Below are 26,971 nucleotides of genomic sequence, written 5' to 3'. Positions count from 1 at the left end.
TGATCCAAAACTAAAGCACGTCTAGACTTAGATGCTATTTGTCTGACATTTATGGATATGACATTAAATGTAGTTTTGGAGCCCATATCTTGATCTTTTTACGAACGTAACCACCGATACCCCACTGTCTGATCAGCCTACGCCTCCTGGAGGCTGGCAACCGGACACAAAGACAGCTTTTTCTGCGTCCTCCCCTAAAAAAGGAAAATCCTCAGAGAAATGAGAGATAGGGTAAATTCCCCTGTCTGGGCTGGCTCCATCCTCACTCAAGGGTGACAGCATAGTACGTAGTCTTTTGGAAGACGACCCTTCTCCCTCCTCCTCAGCAGATCTCACAAGAGAAGATGGAAAGTCTCCTTGGCCACCTCCGCCATCTTGTTCTATGTAAATTCCTTCCCAGGACAAGACCGGAGTCCTGGAGAGAGAAGCATCTATCTCACCATCCCCCCTCAAACCAGTCAAGTCATCAGAGGGGTGAGGCAGGTCTCCTTCCAACAAAGCCACTTCCATTTCTTCAGCCACCGTTTTGCTAGCATGAGTTAGCTCAGTGAGAGCTTCAGCAGGCTCCCCAGGAGGTGATGGCCCAGCAGGCCCTCTGGGAGGCGTCGGCTCAGCAGGCTCCTTAGGCGTCGGCTCCTGAATTTCCTGTACAACAGAGCTTAGAAGCACATTAGATGTACTGCCACTGGCTTCACCTGCTACTACCTCCGCCATAGTCCTCACCCTCTTATTTTTTGCACGCATTGGGCAGTTTTTAAATGCATGTCCCACTGTACTACACATATTGCACACAATAGGATTCTTACAGTCTTTAGCCAGATGACCATCCTGGTTGCATTTGTTGCATGTAACCCCTTCCTGTGTGCAGTCTTCATAAGTATGCCCATACGTTTTACACTTCCTGCAAAACACAGGAGGCTGGGGAAAAAATAAATAACCTTTATCACGGCCAATTGCAAAATTTCTGGGAGGGTATTTAACCCCCAATGGTCCTGCAGGGTCTTCTTCAAAGCGCACAAAAAAACTTATGTTTTCCAGTCCATATAGACTCAGTGTTTAGAACCTGGTGGGAATAACTTGCATAGGAGCAGTACTTCCTTAGAAAAGAAAGAATGTCCTCCACCAACACATGAGGATTGTACATAAGCACAACCAATGGCACATCATTGTTATACAGCACAGTGAAGACAAGTCCATCCAGATCAGTATTTTGCAGGTTTGCCTTGATTGTCGCATACAAATTGTAACAAGCATTGAGACTGTTGAGAACAAGAGTAAAACGGTTACCTCTAGGGTCCTGAAGGCATAGAATGTCGCTCCTGCTGACATTGAGGGTCTTGAAGAGGATGTCTTGCACCAGATGCTTCAATGAAAACAGATCTCTTTTATCCAAGGGTACGTCAATACCAAAAGCGTTCTTGATCCGGGTTTCCCCGATCCCAGCGTAGCGGAGCCTAGCTCCCATGATCGCTCTACTAATGATCACCCAGCCTACCCCCTAATAGCAGCAGATGGCTTAAGCCACCGAGGTGGCGATGCCAAAAGGCCAAGGGCATGACATGCTGATCACCTAATGACACGAGATCGTGCCAAAAGGCCGAGAAGCGATAACCCGAACGGGCCGCGCATTGACCGAGCCTGCCCAATACTGCTGTTCACCCCTTGCAGCGATTCAGCCTACTCCTAGGCAATTCCATGGGGCCCTGCAGGCTCACACACACTCACAGCTACTAAGCGGGAGGTGAATAAAGCCGGAGAGGAAGCAAGACAGGATTTGCTTATTTTGCTTGCACCACAATGCAGTGCTGAAAGAGGAGGATTCGACATAAAAACGCCTTCCTGGCAACGCCCAAATGCCCTCCTGCCGTGCAAACACTGGCAGCAGCAGCAGCAGCAGCAGCAGCAGTAAGTGCATGCCCACTGCCACCCCTTCTCCTTTCACACCTTGTATCAGCTTTAATCCAGTCCAGTGCTGCCTGCTGAACAGCACTGACCAACACTGCCTGGGCCCAGGCTTTTATCTCTGAGGCCCCATTATGATGTCAGAAAGCTGGCTCTGGCTCCTGAGGTCTCCACTATGACACGTGCAAAGTTCCGTCTGAACTTTATATAAGACGGTGCGGCTCAGTCAGTCACTCAGTGTTGCCTGAGAGGGCAACACTGCAACAGCCGGCCCCCAGGCTGTCTTTTTTTTGCACAGCTAGTTGCCTCCAGGAGGCCACAAGAGGGAGACAAGGGACTGCAAAATGGAAAATAGGCATCCACCAACTTTACAGACAACTTGTTCTCCTTGCTCCTACAACCTCCATCCTTGCACAGTTTGTTATTCTTCCAGGTAACATAGTAACAAATCCAAATTGCTGCTCTCTTTGTAGGCAAGCAAGGGTTTGTTGCAACTGCAATTCTTACTTCTTCTTGAAATGTAGGGACCACAGTACATTCCATCACATCCATCTAGTGTACACAGGTAGGTCCATTGTGACGGGCGGGCGGGCGGGCTGGCTGCTTTAATGGCTGTTTGCTGTTCCCCTACTCCACTCCACTATTTGACTATGGTGCTGCATCAATCAGTGGCTGGCTCAGGTGCAGCTCTTTAACCTACCTAGGAGGGAGGGCGGAGAGAAGACAAGGAAGGTGAATGAGCTGTTCCAATGTGAAATGCCGGAAACACAGAAACACAGACGACACAAAACAAGAGGTGGCAATGTATTAATTAATTGCATTTAATAAATTAGCTCATTATCACACATGACTGTACAAATGCATTGTCCAACAGGTGTTGAAATAATGGGATTAAAAGGGGAGATCCCATCCGAAAGACAAAAACAATGGCAAACACAAAAAGCACTTTTGGAATCTGATTTTAGTAAACACATAAGGAAAGGGTGCACCGGTCCTGGAAATACTGCAATACCAGGTCAATGCGTGGAGTGGACAGAGCAAGCTCTATTTCCATCTCCCTGTTCTAAAAATCCATTTAATATATGGTCCCCAGATAGGGGACGTATCAGATATTAAACTGATAAGAACAGATTTTTTTTTTTAAGTTGGCTACCCCCTCGCGGGGGTGTCAATGATTTATTACTTAAAATTCAAAAAACATTTACAATAAATTACAGCTTTTTACAATGAATTACAGTAATAAAATCAGTTTACATAAGAACACATAAAAGGGGACATGGTGGCAATTTCTTATATATTGGAGTTCCATTCTTTTACAAACCATTTATTTGAAAGGGTGGCATTTCTTTTTTTATCTAATAAATAATAAATGTACATCTCGCTAAAACAAAGACCTAAAACATCGTCAACAGATAAAACATCGTGCTTAAAAATCAGGATGTTCCTGGCCTTCCACAGAGCTTCTTTTACGCAGTTCATCGTCTTCCATGCAATAGTCTTTTGGTTCGCGGTTGGACATCCAAAGAGTCCATATAAAATCATTTCGTAACTCAAGTCCTTTAGGTCTGCCATCTTCTTCATTAGAGGGAATATCTTTATCCAAATATGTTTAGTAAAATCGCAAGTCCAAAAAATATGACGCACGGTCTCCTCAGCCTGGCAGCCTTCCCTCGGACAGATGGCAGACCTCGCGAATCCTCTCCTGAATTGGAATGCCCGGCATGGAAGACATTGATGAACGCAGCTCCAGGCCAGGTCCATCTGTGTATTAAAAAGATAAAACACATTAACCATTTTGAAGATAAAAGCACAGCGTTCATTATTAAAATTTTCAATATTAGTGACGACTTCATTTCCTCTTATGTCTTTTATAAGTTTCTTACTGTTTATCATGTCATTAAAATTTTTCCCTTTAAAATTAAACAAGGCCACTATTTTCTCTAAAATCACGTAATTTGCTGGTAGATTAAAAGCATAAGGTGAGGTTAAAACAATTTCAAACCACCCCATCCTTCGCATAAAAAACCCAGTATTAAAACGTAGAAAATAAGACCAATGATGTTGTTTAAAAAGAGAATTAAGACAGAAACAAAAGTACTTGATTAAAAGAAACCTATTAAAATCTGGAAAGTCTTTGCCACCCTTTGGTTTGATTTTCATTACCGTCTCACGTTTAAGTTTCTCCATTCTGGAACTCCAAAAGAAGGTAAAACAAGCTTTAGTAATTTTTCTTAATAAAACCGTGGGAGGAGGGAAAACCATGCTTAAGTATAAAAGCAAAGGTAAAATTATCATTTTAATTATTAAAATTTTTCCCTCCATGGTAAGTTTCCTCATGTTCCACATGCATATTTTTTGATTTACCTTCTGCGCCACCATGTCCCAACTGATAAAACCATTGTCGTACTCACTGAAGGAGACACCTAAAATTTTAATATTATCAGACACAGGAACCGGTATATCTCTAAGAGCCATGCTTCCTATGTTTAAAATATGACTCTTGCTGAAGTTTACTTTAAAACCAGAAGCACAGCAATAAAACTCGATTTGCCTAAGGGTTCTCTGAAGCGACAGGGCGTCCCTACATAAAACCGCCACATCATCCATGTACCCCACTGCTTTGGCCTCTACGCCGCCTCCCCCGGGCAGGGGGACTCCACGGATACACTTATCGCGGCGAATTTTACACAGTAGAGGCTCTAATGCGCAAATAAAAAGCAGTGGGGACAAGGGACACCCCTGCTTCACCCCTGAGTTTAAAATCACGTCCTGTGTCTTAAAACCATTCACTAAAATTTTGCTTGTGCAATCTTTATAAAAGGCTTTAAGTGATAATAAAAATCCTTCAGGTATACCCATACGCTCTAAAACCTTAAAAAGATAAAAATGAGAGACACGGTCGAACGCCTTCTCGAAGTCTATAGATAAAATGGCTAATTTACCTTTTCTAGACCTCGTGTCCTCAATCACATCTTTTATCAGGTTAAGATTATCCCAGATGCTGCGGCCTGGCACCCCACACACCTGGTTAGAGTGTATAATGTGGGGTATTATGGCTTTTAATCTATTTGCGCACACTTTTGCCATTATTTTATAGTCGCTATTCAGAAGGGTTATTGGTCTCCAGTTCTTCAAAACTGCGATGTCACCTTTCTTATGTAGCAGGGAGACCTCACCCTTCCGCCAGGACTTAGGCAGCATCTTGGAATTAAAAACTTCATAAAAAAGGCTAAAAAGATCCTCTTTTAAAATGTCATAAAATTTGACATAAAACTCACTGGGTATACCGTCCGGTCCGGGAACTTTTCCGGCTTTAAAACTCTTTACCGTTTCTAAAACCTCCTGCTCCGTCAGCTCCTGTAATAAAAAATTCTGGGAGACAGGGTCTAAAACAGTAGTAATCTCCTTCAGTGAGTCACGCATAAAATTATGATCCACAGTTTTAACACTAAAAAGGTCAGCATAAAACTCATGAACTTTACTTAAAATACCCTGTACATCTGACACACCTTCAATATTTTTAATAATAGCCTTTTTATTGTTAATTTTTTTAAAAAAGTACCTGGAGCAGGTCTCATTCTCCTCCACATGTTGAATTTTGGAACGGAAAATGATTTCTTTGCCTTTCTGCTCCAGGCACTGGGCTATTTCTTTTCTTAAGTTAGTGATGTCAGTTTTAACGTCAATTTCATTATCTCTCATTTTGTACAGGGTCTGCAGGCGGGTGCTGAGAATTTTAAAAAAAACATGTTTTTCTCTGGCTTTCGCCACGCTCTTTTTAATAAAAAATTCCTTTATTCTTTTTTTCATTTTCTCCCACCAAGCACTGATGGGAGTACGCATGTCTCTCCCCCGCCTGCATTTTTTGTAAAATTCAATAAAATCAGTAAAAACCTGTGGATCATCTAAAAGGGAAACATTTAACTTCCAGGACTTCTTACACACCGGTTTATTAAAATCACGCTTTACATAAAATGTTAAAAGCTTGTGATCTGAAAAAACATTAGTTAAAACTTCACAATTAAAAGGCAGTACATTCTCATTACAAAAAATAAAATCTATCCTGGAGCTACAGGTGGCGTTGCTCCAGGTAACGCCGGCTTCCTCTGGGCTGCTCCTATTACATTCTTTGTACACATCAGTTAATTTAAAATCACCCACCATATCTTTGAGCAGTCCAGAGGTCTTATCGTAATTCCTACTTGTAGCACTGGTAAGCCGGCGTTCCCCCCTCAGGATACAGTTAAAATCACCTGCGAGGATAAAAGGCTCAGTTGTATTAATAAAAAGAGGTAACATTTCTAGCATCTCTGCTCTCTCATTTTTGTCAGGTGAGCCGTAAAAATTTAAAAACTGCCATTTTACGCCGTCAATAAAAGCTTTAACCAATAAAATACGTCCTGGAAGAATCTCTTGAATAAAATCAATAAAAACGTTTCCCTTAAAAAGAATGGCGACCCCTGCTGATCTGGACTCATTTGATCCAGACCAGACTGATGGACCATACTTCCAATCCTCTTTATATTTATTGTACTTCATCATATGGGGAATGCCGCACTCCTGCAGGAAAAAAACAGAGGCTGCCAGGCAAGATAAATAATTGAAGAGAGCAACCCTTCTAACTTTGGACTTGGCGCCCCTCACGTTGAGGGATATTCCCTTTAGCTCAGACATTGTGGAGATTTAAGGCGGATTTTGATTTTAAAATAATAAATATTAGCGTATTTTAAAATCAGATATTTTCTCCACCAGCAATACCAAAAATCTCGCTGGAACTTATATACCCGCCCCCATCTGAATCGTTTGTAATGAGGGAAAACGCGGGAGAGGAACTGCCTTCGCTGAGGATAGCGCCAGCAACCAAACTTCTGTGCATCGGGAGCCCAAACGCAGTCAGGCCTCCCTGGGTCTCAAGTGGTTGACCATCTAGATCGGGTGGGTCCCCTAGGGGGCTCGCACCTCCCCCCTGGGGCCGTGCAGGCTCTTCTGGAGGGGGAGGTTGCGCACAAGGTGGGGTGTCAGTTACCACAGGGGGAACAGTGCCCGCCCTCCTCACCAGTCGCGGCGAGGAGGGGGTCCTAGGAGGAGCCACATCGCTTTTCACTGTAGTGTCCATCTGCTCCTCCCCTGTCTCCCCCCTACTGACTCTCGTTTGCCTCCCTTTTTTTCGGGGACCCACCGGCACCTCGTCCTCTTCATCCGACGAGGATGCCAGAGACCCAGGGCTTGGAGCAGGCCCGGCACCCCCTGAGCAACCAGCCTTCTGGGATGCCTCAGTTTTTCCGCCCTGTTCCTTTTCAACCTTCCGTTTTGCCTGACGTTTTTCTTTTGCGCTAGACTCCCTTTTATCCTCCAAGGTTGCTGGCTGCGAGGTACCTGTTTTGGCTCCAGTCCCTCGCACCTTTGAAGCCCAGGTACCTCTCTCCTCTGTCCTGTGGCTGGTCTGTTCCTCTCCCTGAGGACGGGTTTGATCTGCTGGTGGAGCACGTGGGGGCGCCCCGGGTTGCTCTTCTTCTCCGCTTCGGTACCTATGAGGACAAGAAAAATACAGGTGACCAGTTTTTTGACAAAAATTACATTTCTTTTCTCCTATGCACTCCCTTATATTGTGCTCTTTGCTTCCACAGTTTCTACAGGTGACATCGCAGTTAAAACTGGTATGTCCATAGGTACCGCAAGCCCTGCAGAAGTTTGGCATCCCTGAGAAGTAGAGGTCGCCATTCACATTTCCAATTTTAAAACGAGCCGGTGGTAACCTCGTTTCCTGGGTGGAGGGGTCCTTTATCAGCGTGACTAAAAACTTCCATTTGGCGGTCCACACTCCACACTCGTTCATCACTCTCCCCATGAGCTTGACATTTTTGAAGTAGGCAGCTAGAAATGCTGCCACTTCCATATCTCTCACATATGGGGAATACATCTTAATCACCACGAGTTTGGTTATTTCAAATTCATGCTCTACTACCTTGACTCCCGCTGTCACGAGTTCACCTTGTTTCCTCTCAGCTCTGTCCATAGCATCACGGAGTATTCCTTCACCCATGAAGGTGACATCATAAATTCCTCGTTTTGTGGACCGCCAGCAGATTTTCCAAAATGGTATGGACCAAGAATTTGATACCACGTGGACCGCCTCCACCCTCTGCCACGATAAATCGTGCAGAATTCCTTAGCCGGGCGTATACCGGCACCGCATCAGGTTCGCCTGCCATTTGCGTAGCCAGGTCGAACCGCACAGCTTTCGCTGCACCCCTTGGGTTAAGGAGACCAAGGGGCTGGGGGGGATCGCAACTCGTTGCTACGGACTAAGCCTCTCTCCCAAATAGCAGCACGGGGGTGAAGTCCAGGCGAACCTGGACGATCCCCCGAGGCCGAGAGAGAGGGTACCGGAGCACCTCCCAACCAAGACCAAGGCAGTACTGATACGAATAAACAGCACTACACTTGATCTCAGCCAGAAGGCCGAGAAGCGATAACCCGAACGGGCCGCGCGTTGACCGAGCCTGCCCAATACTGCTGTTCACCCCTTGCAGCGATTCAGCCTACTCCTAGGCAATTCCATGGGGCCCTGCAGGCTCACACACACTCACAGCTACTAAGCGGGAGGTGAATAAAGGCCGGAGAGGAAGCAAGACAGGATTTGCTTCTTTTGCTTGCACCACAATGCAGTGCTGAAAGAGGAGGAATCGACATAAAAACGCCTTCCTGGCAACGCCCAAATGCCCTCCTGCCGTGCAAACACTGGCAGCAGCAGCAGCAGCAGCAGCAGTAAGTGCATGCCCACTGCCACCCCTTCTCCTTTCACACCTTGTATCAGCTTTAATCCAGTCCAGTGCTGCCTGCTGAGCAGCACTGACCAACACTGCCTGGGCCCAGGCTTTTATCTCTGAGGCCCCATTATGATGTCAGAAAGCTGGCTCTGGCTCCTGAGGTCTCCACTATGACACGTGCAAAGTTCCGTCTGAACTTTATATAAGACGGTGCGGCTCAGTCAGTCACTCAGTGTTGCCTGAGAGGGCAACACTGCAACAGCCGGCCACCAGGCTGTCTTTTTTTTTGCACAGCTAGTTGCCTCCAGGAGGCCACAAGAGGGAGACAAGGGACTGCAAAATGGAAAATAGGCATCCACCAACTTTACAGACAACTTGTTCTCCTTGCTCCTACAACCTCCATCCTTGCACAGTTTGTTATTCTTCCAGGTAACATAGTAACAAATCCAAATTGCTGCTCTCTTTGTAGGCAAGCAAGGGTTTGTTGCAACTGAAATTCTTACTTCTTCTTGAAATGTAGGGACCACAGTACATTCCATCACATCCATCTAGTGTACACAGGTAGGTCCATTGTGACGGGCGGGCGGGCGGGCTGCTTTAATGGCTGTTTGCTGTTCCCCTACTCCACTCCACTATTTGACTATGGTGCTGCATCAATCAGTGGCTGGCTCAGGTGCAGCTCTTTAACCTACCTAGGAGGGAGGGCGGAGAGAAGACAAGGAAGGTGAATGAGCTGTTCCAATGTGAAATGCCGGAAACACAGAAACACAGACGACACAAAACAAGAGGTGGCAATGTATTAATTAATTGCATTTAATAAATTAGCTCATTATCACACATGACTGTACAAATGCATTGTCCAACAGGTGTTGAAATAATGGGATTAAAAGGGGAGATCCCATCCGAAAGACAAAAACAATGGCAAACACAAAAAGCACTTTTGGAATCTGATTTTAGTAAACACATAAGGAAAGGGTGCACCGGTCCTGGAAATACTGCAATACCAGGTCAATGCGTGGAGTGGACAGAGCAAGCTCTATTTCCATCTCCCTGTTCTAAAAATCCATTTAATATATGGTCCCCAGTTAGGGGACGTATCAGATATTAAACTGATAAGAACAGATACTACACTTGATCTTAGCCAAAAGGCCAAGAAGCGATAACCCGAACGTGCCGCGCGTTTTGCTTCTTTTGCTTGCACCACAATGCAGTGCTGAAAGAGGAGGAATCGACATAAAAACGCCTTCCTGGCAACGCCCAAATGCCCTCCTGCCGTGCAAACACTGGCAGCAGCAGCAGCAGCAGTAAGTGCATGCCCACTGCCACCCCTTCTCCTTTCACACCTTGTATCAGCTTTAATCCAGTCCAGTGCTGCCTGCTGAGCAGCACTGACCAACACTGCCTGGGCCCAGGCTTTTATCTCTGAGGCCCCATTATGATGTCAGAAAGCTGGCTCTGGCTCCTGAGGTCTCCACTATGACACGTGCAAAGTTCCGTCTGAACTTTATATAAGACGGTGCGGCTCAGTCAATCACTCAGTGTTGCCTGAGAGGGCAACACTGCAACAGCCGGCCCCCAGGCTGTCTTTTTTTTGCACAGCTAGTTGCCTCCAGGAGGCCACAAGAGGGAGACAAGGGACTGCAAAATGGAAAATAGGCATCCACCAACTTTACAGACAACTTGTTCTCCTTGCTCCTACAACCTCCATCCTTGCACAGTTTGTTATTCTTCCAGGTAACATAGTAACAAATCCAAATTGCTGCTCTCTTTGTAGGCAAGCAAGGGTTTGTTGCAACTGCAATTCTTACTTCTTCTTGAAATGTAGGGACCACAGTACATTCCATCACATCCATCTAGTGTACACAGGTACAGTGGCGTAACTACCGCCGTAGCAGCAGTAGCGGCTGCTACGGGGCCCGCGGCATGAGGGGGCCCGTGTCGCCCTCCGGCACGGGCCCCCACCATGGCCGGAGGCTCCGCTAGCAGCCGCTATGGCTGCTACAGCGGGACGCCACTGAACAGTACGGCAGAGCAGGGAGGTATCTCCCCGCTCTGCCATTAAACAAAAGACATGTATCCCCTATCCACAGGATAGGGGATACATGTGTGATCGCTGGCAGCGATAGGGAGAATGGGGGACTGAAAGTCCCCTGAAGTTCTCCATCACAAACCTCGGACTTCCGGGGTCTGTGTCGGCAGCTCCGTAGAAATGAATGGAGCGCCGGTCCCGCTTGTGCGCATGCGTGACCAGCGCTCCATTCATTTCTACAGAGCTGCCGACACAGACGCCGGAAGTCAGAGGTTAGTCATGGAGAACTTCAGGGGACTTTCAGTCCCCCGTTCTCCCTATCGCTGCCAGCGATCACACATGTATCCCCTATCCTGTGGATAGGGGATACATGTCTTTTATTAGGACACACTGTAGGTCGCATTTTTTTGGGAGGGGGGACGCTGTATGGCGTTCCCTACAGGGGGGTGACGCTGTATAGCATTCCCTACAGGGGGGTGACGCTGTATGGCGTTCCCTACAGGGGGGTGACGCTGTATGGCGTTCCCTACAGGGGGGTGACTCTGTATGGCGTTCCCTACAGGGGGACGACGCTGTATGGCGTTCCCTACAGGGGGGGCTGTATGGCGTTCCCTACAGGGGGGACGCTGTATGGCGTTCCCTACAGGGGGGGACGCTGTATGGCGTTCCCTACAGGGGGGGCTGTATGGCGTTCCCTACAGGGGGGGGCTGTATGGCGTTCCCTACAGACCCCCCCTGTAGGGAACGCCATACAGACTCCCTGTAGGTAACGCCAGACAGCCCCCTCTGTAGGGAACGCCATACAGCCCCCCCCCGTAGATAACGCCATACAGCCCCCTCTAGATAACGCCATACAGCCCCCTCTAGATAACGCCATACAGCCCCCTCTGTAGATAACGCCATACAGTCCCCCTGTAGATAACGCCATACAGCCCCCCGTAGATAACGCCATACAGCCCCCTCTGTAGATATCTACAAAGGGGGCTGTATGGCGTTATCTACAGGGGGGCTGTATGGCGTTATCAAAAGGGGGGGTTTGTAAAAAAGGCACTATCTACAAGGGGGGGTTGTGTGACACCCGGGGAGGGGGGGCCCCAGTCAAAAGTTTGCTATGGGGCCCAGTCTTTCCTAGTTACGCCCCTGCACAGGTAGGTCCATTGTGACGGGCGGGCGGGCGGGCTGGCTGCTTTAATGGCTGTTTGCTGTTCCCCTACTCCACTCCACTATTTGACTATGGTGCTGCATCAATCAGTGGCTGGCTCAGGTGCAGCTCTTTAACCTACCTAGGAGGGAGGGCGGAGAGAAGACAAGGAAGGTGAATGAGCTGTTCCAATGTGAAATGCCGGAAACACAGAAACACAGACGACACAAAACAAGAGGTGGCAATGTATTAATTAATTGCATTTAATAAATTAGCTCATTATCACACATGACTGTACAAATGCATTGTCCAACAGGTGTTGAAATAATGGGATTAAAAGGGGAGATCCCATCCGAAAGACAAAAACAATGGCAAACACAAAAAGCACTTTTGGAATCTGATTTTAGTAAACACATAAGGAAAGGGTGCACCGGTCCTGGAAATACTGCAATACCAGGTCAATGCGTGGAGTGGACAGAGCAAGCTCTATTTCCATCTCCCTGTTCTAAAAATCCATTTAATATATGGTCCCCATATAGGGGACGTATCAGATATTAAACTGATAAGAACAGATTTTTTTTTTTTCAGTTGGCTACCCCTTTGCAGGGGTGTCAATGATTTATTGATAAAAAAATTCAATTTTACAATAAAATACTTTTTGGTTACATAGATAGATAAAAAATTTTTTTACATTGTAACAATAGTAAAATCAAATTTCCTTAAAATTTATGTAGGGGGACATGGGGCAAATCTTTATTTATTTGGAGTTCCAGTCAGTCACAAACCATTTATTTAGAAGGGTGGCATTCCTTTTTTTGTCTAATAAAAAATAAATATACATTTCACTAAAACAAAGACCTAAAACATCATCAATCGATAAAACGTCGTGCTTAAAAAGAAGGATGTTCCTGGCCTTCCACAGAGCTTCTTTGGCGCAATTCATCGTCTTCCATGCAATTATTTTCTGATTCGCGGTTGGGCATCCAAAAAGTCCATATAAAATATCCTCATAGTTTAAGTCCTTTAGGTCTGCCATCTTCACCAAAAGAGGGAATATTTTTTTCCAAAATTCTTTTGCAAAGTCACATGTCCAAAAAATATGTCTTATTGTCTCCTCGGCCTGGCAGCCTTCCCTCGGGCAGACGGCAGACCTCGCGAATCCTCTTCTGTACTGGAATGCCCGGCATGGAAGACATTGATGAACGCAGCTCCAGGCCAGGTCCATCTGTGTATTAAAAAGATAAAACACATTAATCATTTTGAAAATAAAAGCACATCGTTGTGTATTAAAATTCTCCACATTGCTGACCGTCTCGCTCTCTCTCAGGTCTTTTATTAGTTTTTTGCTATTCTTAAGTTCATTCACGGTCTTCCCTTTTAAATTGAAGAGAGCCACTATTTTTTCTAAAATTACGTAGTTAGCTGGTAATTTAAAAGCGTATGGTGAGGATAAAATTATGTTAAACCAACCAAACCTCCGCATAAAAAACCCAGTATTAAAACGTAAAAAGTAAGACCAATAGTGCTCTTTAAAAAGGGAATTAAAACAGAAACTAAAGAACTTAATTAAAAGAAACCTATTAAAATCAGGAAAATCTTTGCCACCCTTTGGTTTGGACTTTATTACCGTTTCTCGTTTCAATTTCTCCATCCTGGAACTCCAAAAGAAGGTAAAACATGCTTTTGTTATTTTTCGTAATAAAACTGTTGGGGGAGGGAACACCATGCTCGTATATAAAAGAAGGGGTAAAATGACCATTTTTATGATTAAAATTTTTCCCTCCATGGTGAGTTTCCTCATATTCCACATACAAATTTTATTGTTTACCTTCTGCGCCACCATGTCCCAACTTATAAAACCATTGTCGTGCTCACTGAAGGAGATACCTAAAACTTTAATAGTATCTGACACAGGAACGGGTACGTCTCTAAAAACCATGCTTCCTATTCTTAAAATATTACTTTTGCTGAAATTTATTCTAAAACCGGAAGCACAGCAATAAAACTCAATTTGTTTTAGGGCTTTCTGAAGCGACAGGGTGTCCCTACAAAGTATCGCCACATCATCCATGTACCCCACTGCTTTAGCCTCTATGCCGCCTCCCCCCGGCAGGGGGACTCCACGTATTTGTTTATCACGGCGTATTGCGCATAGCAGAGGCTCTAGTGCACATATGAAAAGCAGTGGGGACAAGGGACACCCCTGCTTCACCCCAGAGTTTAAAAGAACGTCCTGTGTCTTAAAACCATTTACTAAAATTTTGCTTGTGCAATCTTTATAAAAGGCTTTAATAGATAGTAAAAAACCTTCAGGTATACCCATCCGCTCTAAAACCTTAAAAAGATAAAAGTGCGATACTCGGTCAAAAGCTTTTTGAAAATCTATGGATAAAATGGCTAATTTTCCGTTTCTAGATTTTGTGTCTTCAATCGCATCTTTTATTAAATTAATATTATCCCAGATGCTGCGGCCTGGCACCCCACACACCTGGTTAGAGTGTATGATGTGGGGTACTATGGCTTTTAAACGGTTTGCGCATAGTTTTGCCATTATTTTGTAGTCACTATTCAGAAGGGTTATTGGTCTCCAATTCTCTAAAACTGCGATGTCACCTTTCTTGTATAGCAAGGAGACCTCACCCTTCCGCCAGGACTTAGGCAGCATCTTGGAATGAAAGACTTCAGTAAAAAGGTTTAAGAGATCATCTTTTAAAATGTCATAAAATTTGACATAAAACTCGCTGGGTATACCGTCCGGGCCAGGAACTTTACCTGCTTTAAAACTCTTCACTGTCTCTAAAATCTCCTGCTCCGACAGTTCCTGCAATAAAAAATTCTGGGAGACAGGGTCTAAAACAGTGGTAATCTCCTTCAGCGAGTCACGCATAAAATCACGATCCACAGTTTTCACATTAAAAAGGTCAGTATAAAACTCATGAACTTTACTTAAAAGACCCTGTACATCCGACACCCCATCAATATTTTTAAGAATAGCTTTTTTATTGTTCATTTTCTTAAAAAAGTACCTGGAGCAGGTCTCGTTCTCTTCCACGTGCTGTACTTTAGAACGAAATATAATTTCTTTACCTTTCTGCTCCAGGCACTGAGCTATCTCTTTTTTTAAGTTGGCGATGTCGTCTTTTACCTCTATCTCGTGCTCTCTCATCTTGTACAGGGTCTGTAGGCGGGTGTTGAGAATTTTAAAAAAAGCTTGCTTCTCTCTGGCTTTCGCCACGCTTTTTTTAATAAAAAATTCTTTTATTTTCCTTTTCATTTTCTCCCACCATGTGGTGATGGGAGCCCGCGTGTCTCTCACCCGCCTACTCTCTTTGTAAAATTCAGTAAAATCTGTAAAAACCTGTGGATCATCTAAAAGGGAAACATTTAACTTCCAGGACTTTTTACTAATAATGTTATTAAAATCACGCTTTACATAAAATGATAAAAGCTTGTGATCAGAAAAAACATTGGTTAAAACTTCACATTTAAAAGGCAGTAGATTCTCATTACAAAATATAAAATCTATCCTGGAGCTACAGGTGGCGTTGCTCCAGGTAACGCCGGCTTCCTCTGGACTGCTCCTGTTACATTCTTTATAAACGTCTTTTAACTTAAAATCACCCACCATATCTTTGAGCAGTCCAGAGGTCTTATCATAGTTCCTGCTTGTAGCACTGGTAAGCCGGCGTTCCCCTCTCAGGATACAATTAAAATCACCTGCGAGGATAAAAGGCTCAGTCGTGTTAATAAAAAGAGGTAAAATCGCTAACATTTCTTCTCTTTCATTTTTGTCAGGTGAGCCATAAAAATTTAAGAACTGCCATTTCACACCGTCAATAAAAGCCTTAACCAATAAAATACGTCCTGGAAGAATCTCTTGGATAAAATCGATTAAAACGTTTCCCTTAAAAAGAATGGCGACCCCTGCTGATCTGGACTCGTTAGATCCAGACCAGACTGATGGACCATACTTCCAATCCTCTTGGTATTTATGGTACTTCATCATATGGGGAATGCCGCACTCCTGCAGGAAAAAAACAGAGGCTGCCAGGCCAGCTAAAAAGCTTAAGAGAGCAACCCTTCTAACTTTGGACTTGGCGCCCCTCACGTTGAGGGAGATTCCCTTTACTTCTGACATTGTGGAGATTAAAATAACGTCTTGATTTTAAAATAATAAATATTCGTGGAACTTAAAATCAGACATTTCCTCCACCAGCATTACCAGAATTCTCGTTTGCGCTCATATCCCCACCCTCGTCCGAATCGCCTGCAAAGAGGGACGAAAAGGGAGAGGAACTACCTTCACTGAGAGCCGTGCCAGCAACTCTTATCTCGTACAAGGGGAGCCCACTCTCGCTTAGCGTCACCTGGGTCTCCACTGGGTGACCACGTAGGTCCATTTCGGGTGGGTCCCCCAAGGGCCCCGCCTCTCCCCCCAGGCTCTGTTGACGCCGTCTTAGAGGGGGAGGTTGCGCACACGGCGGGGTGTCCGGTATCTGGGAGGGAACAGTGCCCACCCTCCTCACCAGGTCAGGCAAGGAGGTGGTCCTAGGAGGAGCCTCACTTTTCTTCACGTATGTGTCCATCTGCTCCTCCCCTGATTCCCTCCTACCAGCACGCTCCTGTTTTCCCTTTTTTCGGGGACCCACCGCTACCCAGTTCTCCTGCTCGGAGTCAGACTCCTGAGACCCAGGTACAGGAGCAGGCCCGGCACCCACTGGACAACCAGCCCTCTGGGATGCCACAGTATCATTGGTGGCCTGCTCCTTTTCCGCCTTCCGCTTAGCTTGCCTTTTGTCATTGGCGCTGGGCTCCTTCCTTTCCTCAGAGGTTGCTGGCTGCGAGGCACCTGCTTTGGCTCCATTACTCCGCACCACTGAAGCCCAGGTGCCTCGCTGCTCCTTCGCGGCCCCGGCATGCTCCTCTCCCCGGGGGTGGGACTGGTCCGCTGGTGGAGCACGTGGGGGCGCCTCGGGTTGCTCATTTTCTTCGCCTCGGTACCTATGGGGACAAGAATAGTACAAATGACCAGTTTTTTGGCAAAAATTACATTTTTTCTCTTGTGAGCACTCTCTCATATTGTGCTCTTTGCTTCCACAGTTTCTACAGGTGACATCGCAGTTAAAACTGGTATGTCCATAAGTACCGCAGGCCCTGCAGAAGTTTGGCATCCCTGAAAAATAGAGGTCGCCATTCACATTTCCAATTTTAAAACGAGCCGGTGGTAATCTCGTTTCTTGGGTGGAGGGGTCCTTTATCAAAGTCACTAAAAACTTCCACTTGACGGTCCACACTCCACACTCGTTCATAACTCTCCCCAATAGTTTGACGTTCTTGAAGTAGGCAGCTAGAAATGCTGCCACTTCCATATCCTTCACATATGGGGAGTACATTTTAATCACAACGAGTTTGGTAATTTCAAAGGCATGTTCTACTACCTGGACTCCCGCTACCACGAGTTCACCTTTTCTCCTCTCAGCTCGGTCCATGGCATCACGGAGGATTCCTTCTCCCATAAAGGTTACATCAAATATTCCTCGTTTCGGGTAGTCCTGGATAGCCAAAATCTCGTTTTTGTGGACCGCCAGTAGTTCTTCCAAGATCGTGTTGACTAAAAATTTCACGCCACGTGGACCGCCTCCACCCTCTGCCACGATAAATCGTGCAGAGTTCTTTAGCCTGCCATTTCCGTGGCCAGGCCGAACCGCACAGCAAAAAGCTGCGCCCTATGGGGTCCTGAGACGTACCAAAGGGCTGGGGGGGGGGATCGCAACTCGTTGCTCAGGACTAAGCCTCTCTCCCAAATAGCAGCACGGGGGTGAAGTCCAGGCGAACCTGGACGATCCCCCGAGGCCGAGAGAGAGGGTACCTGAGCACCTTCTGACTAAAAACCTCCTGTATAAATACACTTGATCTTAGCCAAAAGGCCGAGAAGCGATAACCCGAACGGGCCGCGCGTTGACCGAGCCTGCCCAATACTGCTGTTCACCCCTTGCAGCGATTCAGCCTACTCCTAGGCAATTCCATGGGGCCCTGCAGGCTCACACACACTCACAGCTACAAGAGAGGTGAATAAAGGCCGGAGAGGAAGCAAGACAGGATTTGCTTCTTTTGCTTGCACCACAATGCAGTGCTGAAAGAGGAGGAATCGACATAAAAACGCCTTCCTGGCAACACCCAAATGCCCTCCTGCCGTGCAAACACTGGCAGCAGCAGCAGCAGCAGTAAGTGCATGCCCACTGCCACCCCTTCTCCTTTCACACCTTGTATCAGCTTTAATCCAGTCCAGTGCTGCCTGCTGAGCAGCACTGACCAACACTGCCTGGGCCCAGGCTTTTATCTCTGAGGCCCCATTATGATGTCAGAAAGCTGGCTCTGGCTCCTGAGGTCTCCACTATGACACGTGCAAAGTTCCGTCTGAACTTTATATAAGACGGTGCGGCTCAGTCAGTCACTCAGTGTTGCCTGAGAGGGCAACACTGCAACAGCCGGCCCCCAGGCTGTCTTTTTTTTGCACAGCTAGTTGCCTCCAGGAGGCCACAAGAGGGAGACAAGGGACTGCAAAATGGAAAATAGGCATCCACCAACTTTACAGACAACTTGTTCTCCTTGCTCCTACAACCTCCATCCTTGCACAGTTTGTTATTCTTCCAGGTAACATTGTAACAAATCCAAATTGCTGCTCTCTTTGTAGGCAAGCAAGGGTTTGTTGCAACTGCAATTCTTACTTCTTCTTGAAATTTAGGGACCACAGTACATTCCATCACATCCATCTAGTGTACACAGGTAGGTCCATTGTGACGGGCGGGCGGGCGGGCTGGCTGCTTTAATGGCTGTTTGCTGTTCCCCTACTCCACTCCACTATTTGACTATGGTGCTGCATCAATCAGTGGCTGGCTCAGGTGCAGCTCTTTAACCTACCTAGGAGGGAGGGCGGAGAGAAGACAAGGAAGGTGAATGAGCTGTTCCAATGTGAAATGCCAGAAACACAGAAACACAGACGACACAAAACAAGAGGTGGCAATGTATTAATTAATTGCATTTAATAAATTAGCTCATTATCACACATGACTGTACAAATGCATTGTCCAACAGGTGTTGAAATAATGGGATTAAAAGGGGAGATCCCATCCGAAAGACAAAAACAATGGCAAACACAAAAAGCACTTTTGGAATCTGATTTTAGTAAACACATAAGGAAAGGGTGCACCGGTCCTGGAAATACTGCAATACCAGGTCAATGCGTGGAGTGGACAGAGCAAGCTCTATTTCCATCTCCCTGTTCTAAAAATCCATTTAATATATGGTCCCCAGATAGGGGACGTATCAGATATTAAACTGATAAGAACAGATTTTTTTTTAAGTTGACTACCCCAACTTTGGGGGTAACCGTTTATTTAAAATTTTTCAGGTTTTACAATAAATTAACATTTTTCAGCATTTTTACAGGGATTCAAATTTTACAACAATGGTTAAAAAATAAATACAAATTGTCAGATTAAAATCATACAATTTATAAAAGGGCACTTGGTGGCATCATATTATAGAATTCCATTCGCTAAAAAACCATTTTCTACTTAAAACAGGAGAGAATTTTTTGTCTAAAAGATAATACTTGTGCATTTCATAAAAACAAATTCCTAAAATATCATTCACAGATAAAATTTCATGTTTGAATAAAAGAATATTCCTGGCCGCCCACAGAGCTGCTTTAACGCAGTTAGTAATCTTCCATGCCATAATTTTCTGAGTCCTTGTTGGGCACTCCAGACATCCGTAAAAAACGCCTTCACTTGTAATTCTCTTTATTCCGGTTATCTTCTTCATCAAGGGGAGGATTTTTGTCCATATCAGTTGTGAAAAATAGCATTGCCAAAAAAGATGTAAGACTGTCTCGTCATCGCGGCATCCTCCCCTTGGACACGCAGCCGAGTTGGTCAGTCCCCTTCGATGCTGGAATGCCCGGCATGGAAGACACTCGTGGGCGCAGCTCCAGGCCAGATCCTTCTGTGAATTAAAAATGAATTTAGCATTAACCATGCTCCAGATAATTTTGCATTTGTTTTCATTAAAATTGCTAATGGGGGCTATTAAAACATTTTCTTTTATTTCCTTTAAAACATATTTACTATTTTTTACATCTTCTATTCTTTTGTCTTTTAGGTTAAAAAGGTTCACTATTTTTTCTAAAATCTTATACTGGTCTGGCAGGTTAAAAGCATATGGCGAGCTTAAAACCGTAGAGAACCATCCGTACCTCCTCATAAAATAGCCAGTGTTAAAACGGATAAAATAAGACCAGTAGTGTTCCTTAAAAACAGTATTAAGACACAGTGTAAAAAAATGGATTAAAAGAAATGCTTTTATATTTGGAAAATCTTTACCACCCATTAGCTTTGGTAACATCACTTTTTCTCTCCTGAGCTTCTCCATCCTAGAATTCCATAAAAATGTAAAACATGCCTTGGTAATCTTTTTTAATAAAATATCAGGGGGAGGGAAAACCATACTTAGATATAATAAAATTGGTAAAATCACCATTTTTGTGATTAAAATTTTTCCCTCCATTGTCAGTTTTCTAAGATTCCATAAACAAATTTTCTTATTAACTTTTTGTGCCACCAAGTCCCAACTGATAAAACCATTGTTTGACTCATTGAAGGAGACCCCTAAAATCTGTACAGACTCCGACACAGGGACTGGAATGTCCTGTAAAATCATATTGCCAATATTTAAAATATTACTTTTATTAAAATTGACTTTAAAACCGGAGGAGCAGCAAAATTGGTATATCTGTTGTAATGCTTTTTGCAGTGACGGGGCGTCCCTGCACAGGACCGCGACATCATCCATGTACCCCACTACTTTTGCCTCTAGTCCCCCCCCGCCCGGCAGGGGGACTCCACATATCTGCTTGTCATTCCTCAATCTGCAGAGTAGAGGCTCGATCGCACATATAAAAAGTAGTGGGGACAAGGGACACCCCTGCTTCACTCCGGAGTTTAAAAGGACATCCTGTGTCTTAAAACCCTTTACTAAAATCTTGCTCGTACAATTTTCATAAAAGGCCTTCAGAGACTGTAAAAAGCCTTCTGGTATACCCATCTTTTCTAAAACCTTAAAAAGATAAAAATGTGATACTCTATCAAAGGCTTTCTCGAAATCTATGGATAAAACCGCCAATCTGCCTTTTCTCTCCTTCGTATCACCAATAGCATCTTTTAAAAGGTTTAAATTGTCCCATATGCTCCTCCCAGGTATCCCACAGACTTGGTTGGAGTGGACGATTTTCTCTATAACAGCCTTTAGCCTATTCGCGCAAATCTTGGCCATTATTTTGTAGTCTGTGTTCAGTAAGGTGATAGGCCTCCAGTTTTTAATATCTGTTTTGTCCCCCTTTTTATAAAGCAGGGACACCTCACCTTTCTTCCAGGACCCCGGGAGGGCTTTTGTTCTAAAAACTTGAGTAAAAAGGGAATAGAGATCCTCTTTTAAAACTCCATAAAATGTGACATAAAACTCTATGGGTATACCATCAGGGCCAGGGACTTTACCTGTTTTAAAACTCTTGATGGTATCTAAAATCTCCTGTTCCGTAATATCCTGTAATAAAAAATCTTTGGAGACAGGATTTAAAACAGCGTCAACCTCCTTCAATGAGTCGTTCATCAAATCAACATTAACAAGCTTTATATTAAAAAGATCCGCATAAAATCTGTGTACCTTTTTTAAAATATTGTCAGTGTTTGTATCTCCATCAACATTGTCTAACAGGGTATGCTTATCGTTAATTTTCTTAAAAAAGTACCTGGAGCAGGTCTCATTTTCCTCGAGGTGTTTCATTTTTGAACGAAAGACAATTTCCTTACCTCTCTGCTCCAGGCACTGGGAGATCTCCTTCCTAATCTCCATAATCTCCTCCTCCACCTGCATACCCTGTTCTCTGAACTTGTATTGGGTCTGCAGACGGGTATTCAAATTAGCAAAAAAATCCTGTTTTTCTTTTGCTTTTCTCCTTCCGATTTTTATGAAAAAGTCTCTTATTTTTATTTTTATTTTCTCCCACCATGAGACTATGGACATATTTGGATGTCTTACCCGTCTGCAGCCCTTATAAAAGGTAATAAAATCAGATAAAATTTGCGGATCATCTAAAAGGGAAACGTTCATTTTCCAGGCTTTTTTGACAGTATTTTTCCCAATATCATTTTTAACTTTAAAATACAATAATTTATGATCAGATAAAACATTGGGATTAAGATCACATTTAAAAGGCAGTACTTGATAAGAGCAGAATATAAAATCGATCCTGGAGCTACAGTTCACATTGCTCCAGGTGACGCCGGCCTCTGCAGATAAATTGCTGTTACATTTCTTAAAAACATCAGTAAGTTTAAAATCAGTAACTATATCTTTTAATAATGAGGAGGTTTTGTCATAATTCCTGCTTACTGAGTTAGAGAACCGGCGTTCCCCCTTTAAAATACAATTAAAATCACCCGCTAAAACAAGTGGCTCTGAATCGTTTAAAAAAAGGGGTAAAATCTCTAGCATTCTAGCTCTTTCATTCTTGTCCGAGGACCCATAAAAATTTAAAAACTGCCATCTAATACCGTCTATAAAAGCTTTGACCAATAAAATTCTACCTGGTAAAATTTCATTAAAACTGTCAATTAAAACGTTCCCTTTAAATAAAATGGCGACACCTGCGGCTCTGGAATCGTTAGACCCGGACCACACTGAAGGTCCGAGTCTCCAGTCTTCCTTATATTTGTTGTAGTTCGTGCGATGTGGGATACAGCATTCCTGTAGGAAAAAAACGGTGGCGGAAAAAATAGAAAGATAGTCAAACAGGGCAGCTCTTCTCGTCTTAGAATGCACGCTCCTAACATTTAAGGAAATGCCACCTAACTCTGCCATGAGGAAAAGGGAAAAGAGACAGTCTTATGTAATCTTACCCGAGGTGGCCTCAGCAGTCCTCGGCGTTACCAGAGACCTCACTCGAACTCTCATCGCCCTCCGACTTCAAACCGACTGTATAACTTGAGGAGATTGGAGAGGAACTCATGTCAGACAGCTGACCCCCCGCCATACCTGAGGCACTTATCGCAAATGGGTCCCAGATGGACTCCACGGGCAAGGTTTCTGGAGCATATTGTATGGCAGCCTCCTCCCCTACGATAGGGGCAGGAAACGCACTCGCGGCCGTTTCCGGGACTTCTGTCACCTCAGAGGTAGCTATGCTTGTCTCCCCCAACTGGCGAGAAGGGGGGAGACCTTCAGCTGGTGCTTCCGGGGGCGCGTCAACTGGTTTCCCTGCTTTCGCTCTAGCAGGTACTCCCATCGGCACCCCCGCTGCCACCTCTGAGTACGCCCTACGCCTTTTAGTCCTTGCTGCCGCTCCGCCCGGGTCCTCTGCCTCAGGTACAGGCTGACCCAGCACCTCCTGCGGCCCAGGCGGATCAGCTTCATCCGAACTACCCATCTCCTCCGTTTCCTGAGGGGGCTTTTTCGTCCGCTGATCACTGGCTCTTCTCTTAAACCGCCTTTGCTCCTTTGGGTCACCTGTTTGGGGGGGTCTGCTGGAGGTGTCCATGTCATCTGCCTCTTCACCTCCTGGTTCCTCTCCTTGTGCGGGGGCGATCTGGCCTGCTGGCTGCTCTGGACGCCTCGGCCGGACCTCGGGTTGTTCCGATCTGTGGGGACAAGTAGCATATAGATGACCAACTCGGCTGCAGAAACGACACCTTTTCCCCAGAGGGCAAGTTTTGGCCTCGTGCTCAGAGCTGCCACAGTTCCTACAGGTGCTTTCGCAGAACTCTTTGGTGTGACCGTACTTTTGACATTTTCTACAGAATGGAGGCATTCCTGTATAAAAAAGATCTCCTGCCATATCACCTAATTTAAAGCGTGCTGGCGGCAACATTATCCCCCCTGCTGTATTGGCATCTCTATAACAAGTTACTAAAAATCTCCACTTTGACGTCCAAACTCCAACTTCGTTCATTATTTTGCCAATACATTTTACACTTTTGAAATAGGGGGATAAAAAGGACATCACATCTTTTAAATCAGCAAACGGGCAGTACATTTTTATCACAATCATCTTAGTGATGTCCAACACATGTTCGTAAAATTCAATACCGTCCAGTCTCGGATCGTTTTTTACCATGTATGCCGCCAGCAGATCTTGGAACACTCCATTCTGTACAAAAGTTATGTCGTATGTTCTTCTCCTAGGATAGTCTTGTACCGCCAATATCTCCCGCTTCTGAATGTTGAAAATGCCAACAAGCACGGTCTCCACCAAGAACTTCAGGCCGCAGGTCGTCGCCTTCTCTTCTGATACAATTACACGGATTGTATTCTTTATCCGGGCATACGCCGGTATCTCACCAGGACTTTCGTCCATGGTGAGGGGTTTTCAAGGAAAGTTACGCCACCCGTTGGTGACGTAACGTCTACGCAGCTTTTCCCCTTTTCGGCCGAAGCCTACACGGGGGATATGTGGATCGCAACTCGTTGCTCAGGACTAAGCCTCTCTCCCAAATAGCAGCACGGGGGTGAAGTCCAGGCGAACCTGGACGATCCCCCGAGGCCGAGAGAGAGGGTACCTGAGCACCTCCTAACCAAGACCAGGCAGCACTGACTACAAGTAATCAGAACTACACTTGATCTCAGCCAGAAGGCCGAGAAGCGATAACCCGAACGTGCCGCGCGTTGACCGAGCCTGCCCAATACTGCTGTTCACCCCTTGCAGCGATTCAGCCTACTCCTAGGCAATTCCATGGGGCCCTGCAGGCTCACACACACTCACAGCTACTAAGCGGGAGGTGAATAAAGGCCGGAGAGGAAGCAAGACAGGATTTGCTTCTTTTGCTTGCACCACAATGCAGTGCTGAAAGAGGAGGAATCGACATAAAAACGCCTTCCTGGCAACGCCCAAATGCCCTCCTGCCGTGCAAACACTGGCAGCAGCAGCAGCAGCAGCAGCAGTAAGTGCATGCCCACTGCCACCCCTTCTCCTTTCACACCTTGTATCAGCTTTAATCCAGTCCAGTGCTGCCTGCTGAGCAGCACTGACCAACACTGCCTGGGCCCAGGCTTTTATCTCTGAGGCCCCATTATGATGTCAGAAAGCTGGCTCTGGCTCCTGAGGTCTCCACTATGACACGTGCAAAGTTCCGTCTGAACTTTATATAAGACGGTGCGGCTCAGTCAGTCACTCAGTGTTGCCTGAGAGGGCAACACTGCAACAGCCGGCCACCAGGCTGTCTTTTTTTTTGCACAGCTAGTTGCCTCCAGGAGGCCACAAGAGGGAGACAAGGGACTGCAAAATGGAAAATAGGCATCCACCAACTTTACAGACAACTTGTTCTCCTTGCTCCTACAACCTCCATCCTTGCACAGTTTGTTATTCTTCCAGGTAACATAGTAACAAATCCAAATTGCTGCTCTCTTTGTAGGCAAGCAAGGGTTTGTTGCAACTGCAATTCTTACTTCTTCTTGAAATGTAGGGACCACAGTACATTCCATCACATCCATCTAGTGTACACAGGTAGGTCCATTGTGACGGGCGGGCGGGCGGGCTGGCTGCATTAATGGCTGTTTTCTGTTCCCCTACTCCACTCCACTATTTGACTATGGTGCTGCATCAATCAGTGGCTGGCTCAGGTGCAGCTCTTTAACCTACCTAGGAGGGAGGGCGGAGAGAAGACAAGGAAGGTGAATGAGCTGTTCCAATGTGAAATGCCGGAAACACAGAAACACAGACGACACAAAACAAGAGGTGGCAATGTATTAATTAATTGCATTTAATAAATTAGCTCATTATCACACATGACTGTACAAATGCATTGTCCAACAAGTGTTGAAATAATGGGATTAAAAGGGGAGATCCCATCCGAAAGACAAAAACAATGGCAAACACAAAAAGCACTTTTGGAATCTGATTTTAGTAAACACATAAGGAAAGGGTGCACCGGTCCTGGAAATACTGCAATACCAGGTCAATGCGTGGAGTGGACAGAGCAAGCTCTATTTCCATCTCCCTGTTCTAAAAATCCATTTAATATATGGTCCCCAGATAGGGGACGTATCAGATATTAAACTGATAAGAACAGATAAGGTTTCAACAAAATTTTATTGACAAATATTCACATACATAGAATGCAATTTTTACAAAATAAAATTCAGTAATAAAATGCTGTTAAATAAAATTCCGTAATAATAAATTTGTTTATACATTCAATTGTCCAATAAGATTAGTAATAAAACGTTTTTAATACATTTCATTAAAAAACCTTTTTATAGCATAAAATTCGGTACTAAAAATGTTTATTTTTAATACATTTCATTAAAACGATAAAGGCAATATATTTTCAACGAGAAGAAGGTTTCTTTAAAAGTATGACAATGGCAGGATAAAACATCATAAAACAAGCAATAAAATCACAATTATAAATACATGGATAATTTACATAATAATTGTGTTCCATAGAGACAGACACCACATGGATGCCGCCTCTTTTGCTCCGAGATGTTTTTTGTCTCTTAGATAATATACATATAATTCACTCAACGCGATTTTAACACAATCTTTAATATCAATAAAATCACGTTTAAAAAGAAGAATGTTCCTAACCTTCCAGATGGCATTTTTAAAACAATTAATAATCATCCAGCAGATCATCTGCTGTCTGAATGATGGGCAGGTAAAAAGGCCATAAAAAACGTACTCGTATTTAAAATCGTTAAGACCGCAAATCCATTTTAATAAAAGGCCAGCCTTCCTCCAAATCTCCTGTGCATAGTGGCAGTTCCAGAATAAGTGCATTACCGTCTCATCATTTCTGCACATATCTCTCGGGCACTTGGCTCTCGCCACCAGTCCTCGCCTGTGTTGGAACTCACGTGTAGGGAGGCACTGGTGCACGATCGCCCAGGCAAGGTCCTTATGCACATTTGCAAGGTATTTCCCAAAAACATTCCGCCACACTTGCTTGGACCTTGCCTGTGAGAGATTGGAAACTGCCACCATTTCTTCTCTGTGTCTACACGCCACTGACACCTTCCTCTGGTCCCCCAATATATCAGGCTCCAACTCATGGAGGCTCAGGAGCCTGACAG

At 44.9% G+C, this 26,971-nt stretch overlaps 3 non-coding genes and 2 pseudogenes across 3 annotated transcripts; all 5 read right to left on the bottom strand.

Annotated features, from left to right (window-relative positions):
• Positions 1–2,880: 2,880 nt before the first annotated feature.
• Positions 2,881–3,051, bottom strand: LOC142681889 (U2 spliceosomal RNA; annotated as a pseudogene).
• A 6,591-nt stretch (positions 3,052–9,642) lies between these two features.
• LOC142681863 (U2 spliceosomal RNA) lies at positions 9,643–9,833 on the bottom strand. Its single transcript, XR_012853702.1, has one exon. It is a non-coding gene; the product is annotated as a U2 spliceosomal RNA (small nuclear RNA).
• Positions 9,834–12,262: 2,429 nt separating this feature from the next.
• Positions 12,263–12,452, bottom strand: LOC142681898 (U2 spliceosomal RNA). The gene has a single exon (XR_012853727.1). It is a non-coding gene; the product is annotated as a U2 spliceosomal RNA (small nuclear RNA).
• A 6,589-nt stretch (positions 12,453–19,041) lies between these two features.
• LOC142681891 (U2 spliceosomal RNA) lies at positions 19,042–19,210 on the bottom strand (annotated as a pseudogene).
• A 6,603-nt stretch (positions 19,211–25,813) lies between these two features.
• Positions 25,814–25,998, bottom strand: LOC142681880 (U2 spliceosomal RNA). The gene has a single exon (XR_012853718.1). It is a non-coding gene; the product is annotated as a U2 spliceosomal RNA (small nuclear RNA).
• Between the last annotated feature and the right edge of the window lie 973 nt (positions 25,999–26,971).

Source organism: Rhinoderma darwinii (genome assembly GCF_050947455.1).
Source record: "Rhinoderma darwinii isolate aRhiDar2 chromosome 2 unlocalized genomic scaffold, aRhiDar2.hap1 SUPER_2_unloc_60, whole genome shotgun sequence".
NCBI lineage: Eukaryota > Metazoa > Chordata > Amphibia > Anura > Rhinodermatidae > Rhinoderma > Rhinoderma darwinii.
The sequence above is the reverse complement of the archived record's forward strand: the minus strand, read 5'-3'. Positions and strand labels throughout refer to the sequence as shown.